Here is a 14,801-nt window from a genome sequence, read left to right on the forward strand (position 1 = left end):
CAACACCATTCATCATCACCACTAAGCCTGACACCTGAGTCATCAGCATCAGCACCTTTCTCACGCTAGCAGTGAAACAAAAGTTGTGGAGGTTATGTTCAGAAGTCAAGGAGACGTTTTCACCACTTCTCGCTAGCAGCTACGAATCTGCTTTGTGAATGGTTGTGTGGGTTAAGACACTCTATTGTCTACTTTTCACCATAATATGATAAGCAGTGTTAAAGCTTGATATTATTCAGACACTAAACACAACTTAAATGGTCTGTTTATTTTACTGCATAGGTGGAAAACGCCATGTGCAGAAGGGCAATACATTTCATTTCCACTATCCACCATTCAGTCCCACTTAGGTCCTATTTTAAGGATTCAAGAGGGCCTTGTGCTGCCTTTCTGAATGGAGCTGAATTTCTATCCAACAGAATAAGATACTGTTTAGTGTCAGCATGGGACAAATGGACTGGAGATAAAAGTGACTCATGTTTCCTGATACTTTCGGTGTATAACATAAGGTTTCACTTAAATGATTCTTAAGTGGTCTTAAATATTCAGGGACTTGTACTTTTGTGTTCTAAACTTTTGGATAACAAGTTGCTGTATGCGTGGTAGATGTGTGGCTTGGGCTTCTTTTTAAAAGCAAGAATAATTAGTATATAGCAAATTGCCTCTACTTATATGGCAAGAGTTGTAGCACTGCTGTAAAGAACTCAAATTATTCTGTAGTTAAGTGTTTCACTCTCATGAAAACACCTAATGGATACCACAGGTAGCATCAGATATAGGGGATTCAGTATCTCACAAGTTATGTACCACAGTGCTCTCTATTGTCAGAAACCATGAAGTAAGTGGGAGAAGTGCTATTAGTGGGAGGCAGAAATAACTCCTCTGGGAACAACTTAAGCTACAAATATGTGTCCTGCTTCTTGTATTTGTTCCAGTTTACCTGTGGGTGGTATGTATAAAAATGAAAAATAATCTATTGAGTAGCTTTTGGAGTTATGTCCTCTGTACAGTACAATGTTGCAGTGTTTCTTAATGTATCCATTTTTTCATAGCATATCCAGGACCATACTGCACCAGGGGTTCACAGCATAATATTCAACACTGCCCCACAAAACCTGTGTTATTATATCATATGTATATTGGTTGCTCTGCAAATCTTAAATGATATTATATCAGGATGGTGATATTTCAGCATGTAACAGTTTATCTTTAGTACAGGAATTTCGGGGAAATATAATACAAAGCTCAAATAACTCCAATTGTTTTATTGATGTGATCTTTTTTTCTTTAAAAAAAAAAGGAACTGAAAGCATTTCCCAGGAGGTGTGATTTTGTATTAATATTTTTGTTTCCAAATCCAAGTGGATATAATGGGGATGGAATGTGATTGTACCAGAAAATCGGTCAAATAGTGATATGTATCTATCCATACTGTCTACAAAGTGTCAGTCACAATAGTTTCTGAGCGCACTTCACGTATGATGAACTGATAGTATCCTATCATCTACCAGTCTTTCAAGGTATTTTTGGAATTCAAATTAGAATGTGTCATTCAAATCCAGTGAGAAAATAAGTTCCCTTCTTTGATTTTTTAGATCTCTAATTACATCTTGCTACCGTGGGATTTGTTTTTGGAAACCAAAGTCCATGAATTGTCATCTGTAAATATTTAGAATATTCCAGTTCGACTATCAGAATTCAAATAGTTTGGGTAACTAACACCTGTGTTAACTCCAACCTTATTCCTGAAGCCTGCAATCTTGCCATCTGGACCTCTGTGTCTTTTGCAAGCTTCCTTTGAAGACTGTTAGTATTACATCATGACATCTTGGGCTAATTTTATATGCATTCTGAAAATATAATGACTCTAATTTTAAGCTTTCTGATGTCAATATAAAGCCTCCAAAGGTTTTATGTATTTAATGATTCAGTAATAGAGCAACATATATATAGTCATTACAGTCATATGTTCTTCCCCAAACTTTGCTTGGTTAAACACCAGATGGATGAAACATCTGGACAAATCAGCCCTTCCTTATTCTTTCTTCATTTATTCTTAGACTTTTGAGTTCAGGTTCACTTATGTGTTATTCCAGTTAAGGAGTTAAGAAATCTCTATGGACATTCATTTCATCATAACACACTTTTTCCTGGCTCTAGCATGGAGATTTCACTTCACATTGGCTTTTCAACATAAATTAAATATTTCACCCAGTCTTTGATGTAACATCAATACCTCTGATACCTTTATTCATTATCTATTAAGTATGTTCATTAGTCAACATTTTCTAGTATAATTAGAAATGTTATCATGACACTTTGTGATTATGGTCTTAGAGCAAGAGTCCTTCTTCTTAAAATGACCCATCTCTCCTCAAGGGTCTGTGCGAATTTGACATTACTGTTCTTCAAGTAAAAATGTCCTGAACCTTGGAATCAATTGCTTTTTGCATATAATTCTGATTTCCAGTCAAAGGATTAAGTTATTACTAGGCCTCTGAAAAGTGGCTAGTAATCACTTCGGATTTGGATTTGGCCGATTCAGAGGACAGTGATTCAATTCAAATTCAGCTGAATCTGATTCAGGGGAGCAGGCAGAGGATGGGGCCTGGTAGGGGTTCCCCTATGGTCTCCTCCCCCCTCCTCCAGTCCCACCTTCCCCACTCCCTACTTACCAACTCTGAGTCCAGCTACAGCTCCCTGCTGCAGTGATCAGGGACTGCCTGAATCATCAAAGCTCTCCAAATCTTTTCCGAATTGATTCAGAGAGCTTCAAATTAATACAGACCTTTTTATTGGTCCCCTGATTCAATTTGGATTTGGAGATTTGGCCACCAAATCAGGCCAAATCGCCTCCAAATCGAATCAGCACCTGAAGCTTCCCACAGCCCTTGTTATTACTCTAATCCCATAATGAAATGATGTGATAAACATAATACATTTAAAACATCTCTCACCAGATGAGCTATTTCTTTTAAGAGCACAACTGAGTTCAGTTTATCCTTGTTCCAAATTTTATCCTTTAAAGATGTATTCTGGCACTCTCACTTGTGTGTTACTTTAAACAAAGTAAACCCAGTTGGGAAGAGGGAGACAATATAGAGTAATCTCTGTGCTCTGTACTGGAGAAACTAAGAATGAGACAAGACCTGATGTGGTGTTCCTAATTAAGGAAATGAGGGAAGAAGTTGTAGTGGTAACTTCAGTGGTAGTGTTCACTGTTGTGAGCATTCCTTGAGACCTTCCAGGCAAGAAAAGAGAAAGACATTTGGGTAACAAGCTCTAGGAAACAGTCAGAGAGGGCTATGCTAGAGCCATGGAGAAGGCTGAAAGAGAGATGCACACTGTATGAAGTGTCTCCAGGAATGGGGAAATGCAACATTTTGGGTAGTCAGCCCCTTGATGCTTTGGGGTGCTAAGCCAGTAACTGAGGAAAGACATGCTACCTACAGTGCCACCTAGACAGGTATTGAAAAACAACTATGACTCAGAGGAGGAAAAAACAAGGTAAATTAAAGTGTTTAGAGCAGAGGTGACAGGCCACATGAGTGGTACAGGGCTGGTCTGTAGGCTGGATTGGACACACACTGGCCCTGAATTCCAGATCCAGTGGGTGCCCTGGAGTGGCTGGAGTGGGCAATGCATGTAGCGTGGTCCTCTCTGGCCATTGTGGGGCTGTGCTGCTGGCAGCAGCTGCTCTTCCACTCTAGGAAGCATGCTGGAAAAGTGACCACCTGCAGCACAACCCCAAAGTGGTAGAACAGCCACCATGTACAGCATAGCCTCAGAGCAGCACACAACTACTCCGCCCATCCAGGGCTGTGCTCCACACAGCAGCTGCTCAGCCACTCTGGGACACAAATTGAAGGGGCCGCCACTTGTGGCATGCAGGGCAATCCAACATGCCCTGCAGGATTGTGCATTATTCTGAGTCTCATGAGCAGCATGAAGGGCCACAAGACACGGCCCTGTGGGCCAAATCTGGCCCACATAGTTTCATAGTTTCATAGTAGCTAGGGTCAGGACAGACCTGAACAGATCATCTAGCCTGACCCCCTGCCACAGGCAGGAATGAATGTTGGGTTCACAAGACCCCAGACAGGTGATCATCCAACCTCCTCTTGAATTTGCCCAAGGTGTCTCTAGTGGGTTATGGAATAGAGAAAATCCCACACAATTTACTGATTAATTTTGATGCACTGGCTGGGGGAGTAGTTAGTTGATTGCACGATTTCACAATGATTATTATACTCTTAATTCATACAACACAATTTTATTTTAAAATTCTTTGTTACACATATAACACTGCTTAGCTTTAAGAAATACCACAAACATTAAGAACACAATAATTACATACATCAGAAACAATGCTCCGAATGCACTTCCTTCCCAAACAATGCTATAAGAATTAGTATTACAAAAACAACTACTATTATTTTCATAATATACTTACAACCCTAGAATTCTGAGAAGCCAAACACCTAAATATGGTTTCATTCCTCAGTAGTACAATTTAATGGGTTGGCCTCAGTAGTACGGTTCAATGGGCTCGCCTCAGCAATACGATTCAATGGGCTGGCCTCAGTAGTGATAGGACTAAGTCCCCTTCCTTCAGTCCCTTTCGGGCACTCTGCAGCTTCAGCGTGAACTAAGAGATTCGTGTTCACGGAGAGGGTGGTTCAGGTGATCAGTCTGATCCGGCCTACACTTGCGATTCTTCCTTTGTTGTTCTGCAAGTGAAGTCACCTCCAATTTGGGAGAGTAGGTTACAGTTTTTATTGAGTGAGTTGCCGTCCTGGGCCCCTCCTACCCAAACCTGTCACTACCCCCAAGTTTGGGCTCGGATCTTACTCAACAGATTCTTTTGCTTGGTAATTAGTTTCTTTCTTGACCATTCTAATTACTTTGGGGAACTTCCATACCACTGCAAGTGACCTTTTCTTTCCAATCTTGTCAAAAGACCCTAGGGTTTGATCTCTCGGAACTTAGGATATTTGCTTAAGGGTCATTTTTAAGTTCTCTTTGTTAAAGGCCTCTAAAGATAAAATTCAAGAGTTAAGACTTTGAGCAAAGTCAGGACCTTCCGCACATAGACCAAAACAATGGCCTAGATAAGAAGATAAATCTTGTCTTCTTCCTAAACTGGCTAATGGGCAACTATTACAAACATTCAAACATTACATTCAGTATGACACAAGGTAGGGGCAAGGACCACTTCCCTGGGAAGTTGGTTCCAGGTTTTGGCCACCCTAACTGTAAAATATTGCCTTCTGATCTCTAACCTAAACCTATTCTCCATCAGCTTATGACCATTGTTCCTTGTCACCCCAGGTGGTGCTGGGGAGAAAAGAGCTCTGCCTATTTGCTGTTGATCTCCCCTGATGAGTTTGTACGCAGCCACCAGGTCCCCCCTCAGCCTCCTCTTGCTGAGGCTGAACAGGTTCAGGTCCTTCAGTCTCTCCTCATAGGGCTTGTCCTGCTGCCCTCTCACCAACCAAGTGGCCCTCCTCTGCACCCTCTCCAGGCTGGCCACATCCCTTTTGAAGTGCAGTGCCCAGTAGTGGACGCAGTACTCCAACTGCGGCCTGACCAAAGTCGCATAGAGAGGGAGTATCACCTCTCTGGACCGGCTTGAGATGCACCTTTGGATGCATGACAAGGTATGGCTGGCCTTGCTGGCTGCGGTCTGGCATTGGCGGCTCATGTTCCTCTTAGAGTCAATAATGACTCCGAGATCCCTTTCCGCCTCTGTGCTTTCAAGAAGGGAACTCCCCAGCCTGTATGTATGCTGTGGATTCCTTCTCCCAAGGTGCAGCACCCTGCATTTGTCTACGTTGAACCCCATCCTATTCTCGTCTGCCCACTTTTGTAGTCTGTCTAAATCTAGTTGCAGCCTCTCTCTCCCTTCAAGTGTGTCCACCTCGCCCGCCCCACATCTTAGTGTCATCAGCAAACTTGGACAGCGTGCTTTCCACCCCCTCGTCCAAGTCACTGATGAAGATGTTAAATAGTGCGGGCCCGAGGACCGAGCCCTGGGGTACCCCACTGCTCACATCTCACCAGGTTGAGTACAACCCATCCACCACTACTCTCTGGGTGCGACCCATCAGCCAATTTTTTACCCATCCAACTGTGCAGGCATCAATGCTGCAGTCACTTAATATATTGATGAGGGTGGGGTGAGAGAGAGTGTCGAAGGCCTTCTTAAAGTCTAGAAAGACTATGTCCACAGCGACACCATCATCCAAGGATTTAGTTACTTGGTTTTAAAAGGCAATCAGGTTGATCTGGCAGGACCTGCCTTTGGTGAACCTATGCCGATTGCCCCTGAGCATGATCTCCCCTGCAGGCCCCCCACAGATGTGGTCCTCGATGATTCTCTCCAAGAGCTTCCCGAGCACCAAGGTGAGGCTTACAGGCCTATAATTACTTGGGTCCTCCTTTCTCCCCTTCTTAAAAATAGGGACCACATTAGCCAGTTTCCAATCACCCGGCACCTGGCCAGATGACCATGAATGCTCATACAGCCGGGCCAAGGGCTCTGTAATGACCCCTGCCAGCTCCCTCAACACCCTTGGGTGGAAGGCATCTGGACCTGCAGATTTAAAAATGTCTAGCCCTTCCAGAAGATCCCTAACTACATCTGCACTGACTGAAGGCTTGATAGAACTATCCCCAAGATTGTCCCTACCTCTGGTAGCTGGGATATCCTGGTCCCTGTTCAGGAAAACAGAGATGTCTCTGACATCCCTAATTTAGAGTGTTTGGCATCAAGAATGCATTATGTTCATTTATGCCCCAAAGGAGAAGACTTTTTTGCTTTAAGCAGTAAAATCAGCCAACTACCCAAAAGCAAGGGAAATCCAAGGCAGACCATACATACTAATGCTGCACTGGCTGAGCCACTGCTACACGTTCAACTCATGTCATATATTAGGGAACCAAGACACCTACAGCTGTGGTTGGATGAATTTACCAAGTGACACAGAAATGGCATCTATAAGTTCTGGAGAAAGCACCAGAGCATCTGTTTTAGTCAGTGGTCTGCTTTGAGCCTCCACTGGACTTTGTAATAAGAAGTGTCTATGAACAAGTAGACAGGGAATAAAAGGAAAGTGGAAACATAATCCCTTTACCCCAATATTCATATAAGGACTACGCCTCCAATGTTTACATCATACATTTAATAACTCCATAAATGGGTTCAAGTGAAAACAACCCACCCCTCCCCCGAGCAATGTTACAGTAATTTCTCTCTTTTTTTGGAACCACAACCTTTACAGCCTTAATTTATACATAATTTTTTAGGTTAGTGCTTAAGGTAGTGGCAATAAGGTAGCTCTTGGCTTTCTCATAGCCCTTGTTTTCCTGTGTGTGGAAGGACTCAACCTCCCCCCGCACCGCCCAAGCTAAGTTAAAGCAGCTAGGATGTATCTTGCACCAATGGGGTTGGTCCCAGGCTCAGGATTGCTGCAGCACACCACTCTCCAGCAGGCCCACTCCTACCCTAAGTACACTGGATAGGCCTGAAACAGATGGCACAGATTATTGCCTGTACTATGCCATTGAGTGATTCTTTCCTGCCCTATTAAGGCTGCTCTCAATCCTTCTTTTGTCACTCTAGCAGGGCACATTGAAAATGGAGCTGAGCCAAGAAGAGGGTATATATACCTTGTTACTTATATGGAAATGATTAACCTGAATCTCTTTCAGTTTTTGAAAACCACTAGAGATACCATGGAGCTACTGGAAGCAATCTGGAGCCCATCAAAAGCTGTGGTGCTACTGAATTCACTGGAGGTACTCAGTCATTTCATTTTTAAATAGCATTTTTCTTTACTGTTTGCTCTTCACTTGCACTTCACTACAATCAAGCACTGGTAATTAGCCACTTACTAGAGGCTTTTATGTGTTGGAATAATACGTTTTGTGATGAGGCGAAAGGATTGTAGGTACGAGCTGTAAGGACATCTGAGAATTCTTCATTTTTCCTTGGTGTTTCATAGGTAAGGTTTAAAAATGACTCCATTTATTAGGGCTAGTGGCAGACTAGGTTCATGCTCTCTTTCTAATAGATTTTCCCTTTCTTTGTGCTACTATACCATGTTTCTGATCTCAGCACAGTGTTATTATCAGCCTAGTAGGAATAATACCAGCCCTAGCACTGAAGTAACCAAATTTATAAAGAGACATTCAAAGGAGTTTTTCCTCTGTGAAACAGCATAAATGTAGAACTGTTGTCATTCATAGGTTGAAAAACAATCCAAAAAATAACCAAAGCTTTGATATCTTTTAAAATATCTGAAGCATTTTTGAAGGATTTTTAAATGTATTCATTATGAAATGCCAATGTGTTTTTAATATGAGGAGCTCACCTGGAACTTTATCCACAAAATAAATAAATAAATAAATTTCTCATTCTAAGATATGCATGAAAGTTTGCTAAGGAGATTTGATATTTTCATTTCTAAAGGGCAGTATGCTGGGCAGTATACCCATTAATAAAGTTCCTGTTGACTTCCAGATGTGTGTCAGTAGCAATTAAGTTTGCAGGCAGAGTCAATTATATACTCTATATTTAGCCTTTCCTTTATGTGCATGTATGTGTGTTTTTCATGTCAATATGTTATTTGAATCTCTTCAGAAGAGAACAGAATTTACATTGTGCAGAAAGCATGCTGCAAGCTGATGTTTCATTTATTTTATGCTCGTAAATTCCAATGGGAAACAGAGACACAGTTTTGTCCTTCAAGGAAATACTCTTGACACTTTCCCTAACAGTTTTAACTCCAAAAAAGTTAAATTAAAAGAAAAAGAGAAAATATTGTTGAGCTGCTTAAAAGCTGAATATATTGGCAGATCTAGAGATGAAGTTATTTCTGGTCTTTATTGCTAAAGAATTGAAAGTTTCAATTTACTTTCCCTTTACTATTTCTGAATTGATTCTTCCTTTTATTTAAATTGAGATATGACAGAAACCACACTGAAATGTTGAATCTTGTATTATTTGCGCATTATTGTTCCTATAATACTCCTGACACTGGCCTAGGTATATTATAATTTACCATATTAACTTAAAAATAAGACTTTTTCCCCCCAGTTAGTATGAGGTGAAAAGCCCCTCATCTTATATTCACATACAGGAAAACTCCCTTAAATACACTGCCTAGCATTAAACTGCTGCTAGAAGCAGCAAGTGCTCAGTCATGGAAACTGACAGTGAAGTTGCTTAAATGCAGCCCACACTAAGCACATACATAAAACATATGGCCCATATGGTGCAAACATGCTGATGAGAACCTACCACAAAGATAGGTTAGTGCAGCCTATCTAAATAAGATAAAATGCTCGTTGTGCTCTGTCTCCCTCAGCGCTGACTCTTTTTCAACTCAAATACATTTCAAATTCCTCTTCACTTCCACAGCTGAGCAGTGTCTTCATTTCCCATTCCAAATGAGTCCTGTTTCTTCACCACCCTCTCTCTTAAGCCATCACATTAGACCAGTGTGGCTCTGCCCCACTGTGTGCCAGACTGACAGCCACACACCTCATCTGCATATACATTTTTTGGAGGGTCCCAGGACACATGACAAGAACACCTGGTTCTAGTTGCAAGTTGGAGCTAATTAGCACATAGATCCTTTGGGGTGGGGGGGGTGTATCTGGAATATACACACGTACTAAGCAGTGCTGGGCTGTGGAGTCACCATGGCTTGAAACAATGTTGACTCTGCTGGGGCCCAACACAATGAACTATATAGTAAATCATGAGCATTTTGGCTCTTGAGTAATATCACGCATAATTTGCACTATGCATAAGTAGATACAACAGTGGTGCTCAAAAGTGTGTTTATGGAATACCTGTGCTGAAATGTGTAGCAGTTTGCAACAAGTTAAAATGATCAATTTTAGGTGAACTAAGTCTGTGTGTAGGTCTAGTAATTTGCACACATGCAAATTACTATGGATATGTTTATTTCAAAGTCGGTGTTCTTTTGGTCCCTTGTGTTTCAAATTAACACAAAGCATCTCCTTTATAAAGCATCTCCTGATCCCCCCCCCACCCTGCTTTCCCTCTGCAGTTTGTGCCCTCCCCTGCTTCTTCCATCCTTACAGTCACACACAGATCATGGAAGGGGCAGAGATCATGGAGAGTAGGGGGAGGGGCAGAAACTGTGGGGAGCTGGAGGTGGCATGGGTGCCAGTGGGGGTGGGGGCAGGAGGTGTACAGGGGGAAGAAGTTGGGGGCGGCCAAGGGCAAGGGGGCCACATGACCCCCCCCTGCAGCCTGACCCCTTGTAGCAGGACTGGGCCCCATAGTGGCCATGTGGCTCCTGCCCCACTCTGGCTCCTCAGGATACCTTCCCTTTTCCTCTTTCCTGCCATGCCTTGATGGAACTAATTTATTTTAGAAGGGATACTGCCTCAGGTCCCAGAATGATCCCTCATCTGTTTTTTTGGCTAGAGGGTCCCTCCCATGCCCAGTAGACCCCACTTCTATCCCTTAAGCCCTAAGTGGGGGCCTTCTTGGCCCCCTCCATGCTCCAGGGGCACCAGTTGCCTTACGTGGCCTCCTTCTGCCCCTACAGCCATGCCCATGCCTTGCAGATGGTACCTTAAGATGTCCACCAGGCCCCTGGCCCATCTGTCACTCTCCAGTCAACTCACCAGGCCCCTGGCCTGGCAAAACTCTCTCTTTGCTCTGGGTACCTGACCCTCCATGCTAACCCCTCATATTAAGCCTTCTCTAACTCCAGCTTTCTGCTCCCTGGCCCCTGGCCATCACACAATGGCTGTGGTCCTTTCCCAGCCTTCAGCATCCTGGGCCCCTGACCCCAAGCTGGGCTGCTTCCACTAAACTAATCCCAGGCCCAGAGTCCCTGACCCATGGCTAGGCTTTCAGCTTCTAAGTGCCCCATAAGCCACCACCAAATGGTCTCCAGACCTCCCCTGTAGCCACAGTCTGGTCCTCAAGTTCTTACTCTGAATATAAAAACAACATAAACCTAAGCAAGCTGCCTTGCAAACTAAAAATCTTCCCCAATCCGGGCCAATGTCCTTACAAATCCTACCTCCCTTGGAGGCCTGTCAGCTTGCCTCTCTTAGGTGGCTTGGGGGCCTTCCAAGCTGCCTCCTGCAGCCTTCCTATAGGGCCAGATTGACCTACTGTCTAGTCTCAGTGGTCTTATGTGCATCCCAAAGCCCTACCCTTCCTGTCACTTGGCCTTCTTACACACACAGGGGTTTCCATTTTGGTCTGATGACCGGCCTGCCTTTCTCTGCTGCAGCTTAGCTAATCTACTTGTGGCTCTATGCTTCTGGGATGCCTACATGCCTACCCCAGTGCAGCTTACTAATATGCAGCTAGGTCCTGGAATAGTTACTCCCTAAGGGGTAACCCTATCTGCATGGCTACTAGTCTGCCTGCTTTCTGGCAGCTAGATTCCTAGCAGATTGCCTGCTCCCTAGCTGCCAGCCCCCACACAGCCAGCTTAATGTGCTGCAGCATCCCTTAAAGTAACAGGAGCCTCTGGCTTCCTGTTATACCCCCACCCCTACCCCCAGCCACTATTTTCCTTGTTGTGGCAGTGGGAGGGGGATGAATTCAAGATAATCCTCTAATAATTAGATTCTATTCATGGGAAAGTATAATTAGTTTACAAATTTTCCATATATAAAAGCTAATTATTCTTGCATCATCTTAAATTTCAGGTCATCTTAGATTTGAGCAAATACGGTATCTAGTTACTGAATCTCTGATGTTTTGCTCTCATAACCTGCAGAACAGTAAATTATTTCATCTGACTTTTGTGAAACTCTTTTTAAAAGAATGGACAATGTTAGGTGTTTCTCTGTTCAATACAGTAGGATTTATATGAGATTTGGTATATAATATTTCTGAGCTTTTTCTGGTCTTTCATATGACAGCCTTTGAAATTATTATGATGGGGTCAAGTGCTTTAAGGCATCTTTTTCTTCTAGGCCCTTTTTGATTTTTTGACAGTCACAACTAATTTAAAATTGTACTTTTATTCAAGGTTTTATACCTCAAAGGATTTGTTGGTCATCATGCTAGGAAAAATAACTCTGGTGGCACAAGTACTTGACAGAATGCACTAATCTCATATATATTTATTCATGTATATTTGTAGGAGCCCATGAAGACTATTATCAGTGCTACATTCCAAATAACTGTAGGCTGCACTTAAAAGTGCATACGCCTAAAGTATATTTCATCATAAAAACACTTTTGGTGAGGTAGATTTCATGAATATGACTTGCATATAAGACATTGGAAACCCAATCTCAATCAGAATCAGTCTGGGAGATTTGTTCTAATATTTTGTGCCACTGGAGTATAACTTCCTGTGATCTCTTGGTGTTATATTATGCTGCTAGAGCTCCCTGTGCACATTTCTAAAACAGTGGTTCTTAACCTTTTTGGGCTCAGGGCACCCCTCCTTACACTCAAGGCATTCCTCAGAAAATGTCAGCTCCTAACTTTCATTCATTTTTTGATGATGGGAAAATAATGCAGCCATCTTTCTATTTCAAAGGACTCAGAAAGACCACAACAGGTTAGAGTTGTTTAACACTATATAGCCTATATAGCTAGACACAGGTATTATACATAAACCAGCCTAAGTGACCAGAAATTGATCTAAACCTGTAACTTTACAGTATTCAGCACACATAGACTGGTCTAAAATTGCAGACCCAGTCTAAGATAAACCTGGTTCAATGTGCAGTCAAATCTAATTGATTTAGGTTAGACTGGTGAATTGAACTTCTGTACAAGATCCCCTATTGATTCAAGTTAGATCATTGTCCTCCACTCTCCCAGCCTCCTTCGTAGCACCCTGCTGCAACTTTCCATCACAGGGAAGTGCACTAGCACTTGGCCCATGCTTGGCTGTCCTGACTGAGCACACAGAAGGCCCCAACTCTGAGCTCTCCCAGAGCTGAGTCAGTATAGACCCTCTCTCCAACTGTGCCTCCTGCCTCCAGCCATCTGTCAGCTACAGGTAGGCAGTGGGGGGGAAGGGAGACATCTGTGTTCCCTATATGAGTCCCGAGACCTGGTCACCCATGTCCCTGTTCTGTGCCCCAGAACACCCCATCATGAAGCACCCCATGATGTACACACGCACCTGACACTGAGCCCAGGAGAACCCCTACACTCAGGCCCAGGCCCACGGAGCCCCACCCTGGCTCCCACAACACCCAGCCAGGGAACCCCATGGAACCTGACTCTGGCTTCCACATACCACATCTCAGTGGCTAGAGCCAGGCACCCTGCCACCCAGACCATAGCATGAACCCCTTCTTTCCCTCCCAACTCCTGAGCAGGAGCTAGTGCAGGCAGTTCTCCTCTGATGGATTGGGGTGACAGGGGACAGAAAATAAGGACTCAGCCTGCATGGAGGCAAACCTGTGACTTCCATGGCTTGACCACTGCTGGCAGATACCCAGGCCATGGACACCTTGGGTGCTGCAAGGCTTTTTTGGCCAGTTACAGGGTCCCAGAGTACTGGAGGAGAGGGGTTGTGAGGGCATGTTTGCCTATGCCCGGTAAGCAATATGGGGTTGCCTGGGCACTTGGGCACATTTGGCAGTGTCTGGCAGCCCAGGGAACCCATGGGGCATACTGGGAGGCATGCAGGAGTGCCCCCAAACTGGAGGCCTCATCCAGTACAGGCAGCCTTTGTACCCACACCCCACTCCCGCCCCAAAGGGTGAACATGAATACTATTCGCTACCAAACACTACCACTTACAGAAAATCATGTAATTTAGATTGATCCCACACCATGCATTTTGAACATCTGTACTAATCTTATGAATTCTTATCTGAAATCATTGGGTTTATCTTGTGCATCATATTTGCACATCTAATATATGTACAGTATTTACATATACTGTGAAGATCCCTTTTTGCTCTAAGAACTCACAAGCAAAGCTGTGTAGGCAAAGGTCCCTACAAGTGCTGAAAGGCCCAGTCTCAAGAGAAAGAATGAGATTTAAAGGGAGAAGTCAGAGTATGTAGGAAAGCTATATTAATGAAATCTCTTTCTTATGAGGAAGCCAAGTGGAAAGCTGAAGAGACTGAAACACCAAAAAGCAGACTGCAACTACCATTCCAGCTAGAGAGTACCAATGTGCCTGACAGATGATACTACCCCACATGAAACAGAGTTGCTTTTCTTTCACACCTCTTTTTCCAAATCTCTTCTCAGCCAAAGTAGATAACACTCCAGCTGAGAAGAACTGATTTGTTAAGAGACTCTGAGCTAGGAAAGGGGATTTTTACATAAAGAATTCTTGGCAGAAACATCTTGTTTCCCAAGAGATACGTTAAGCCTGGACTCAAGGTTGAATCAGGGGGGCAGTCATGTAAAATAAAGATGTGGCAAAGACAGAAAAAGAAGAAAGAAGATAGACTCCAGAGAGAATTTAGTATGAGCTATGTGCTGAAATGTGTTTTTAACCCAGACTGCCATTCTAGTGAGTCTTGTAAACAAGCGTTCAGAACCAATGACATATGCTATTTACTAGAGCCCTGATCCTACAAACACACACTCATAGGTTGCATGTGTAAGTACACCCATTTTCCTCACTAAGATATTAATGTACATAACATTAAAAGTATGAATTTGTTGGGACAGAATATTGCAATTTTTATGCTTGTACCATGAGCTTTGTAATATTTCTGGGATTTTTTTTCCTAAAGTGCCAGCTCTCAGAGTCATGTCAGTACATTAGAATATTTGCTTGCATTTTAAAAATAAAAGTTAGCTGTTG

General features: G+C 43.2%; 1 long non-coding RNA gene across 1 annotated transcript in view; it reads left to right on the forward strand.

The window, feature by feature from the left end:
* The first annotated feature begins 863 nt into the window (after positions 1–863).
* Positions 864–14,801, forward strand: part of LOC109283837 (uncharacterized) — a 37,918-nt gene continuing 23,980 nt past the window's right edge. The window contains exons 1-2 of the long non-coding RNA XR_002091103.2: positions 864–949; positions 7,714–7,800. This is a non-coding gene — a long non-coding RNA (uncharacterized LOC109283837). The remainder of the gene's footprint in view (positions 950–7,713; positions 7,801–14,801) is intronic.

This window comes from Alligator mississippiensis, chromosome 3 (assembly GCF_030867095.1).
Source record: "Alligator mississippiensis isolate rAllMis1 chromosome 3, rAllMis1, whole genome shotgun sequence".
In the NCBI taxonomy this organism is placed as follows: Eukaryota; Metazoa; Chordata; order Crocodylia; family Alligatoridae; genus Alligator; species Alligator mississippiensis.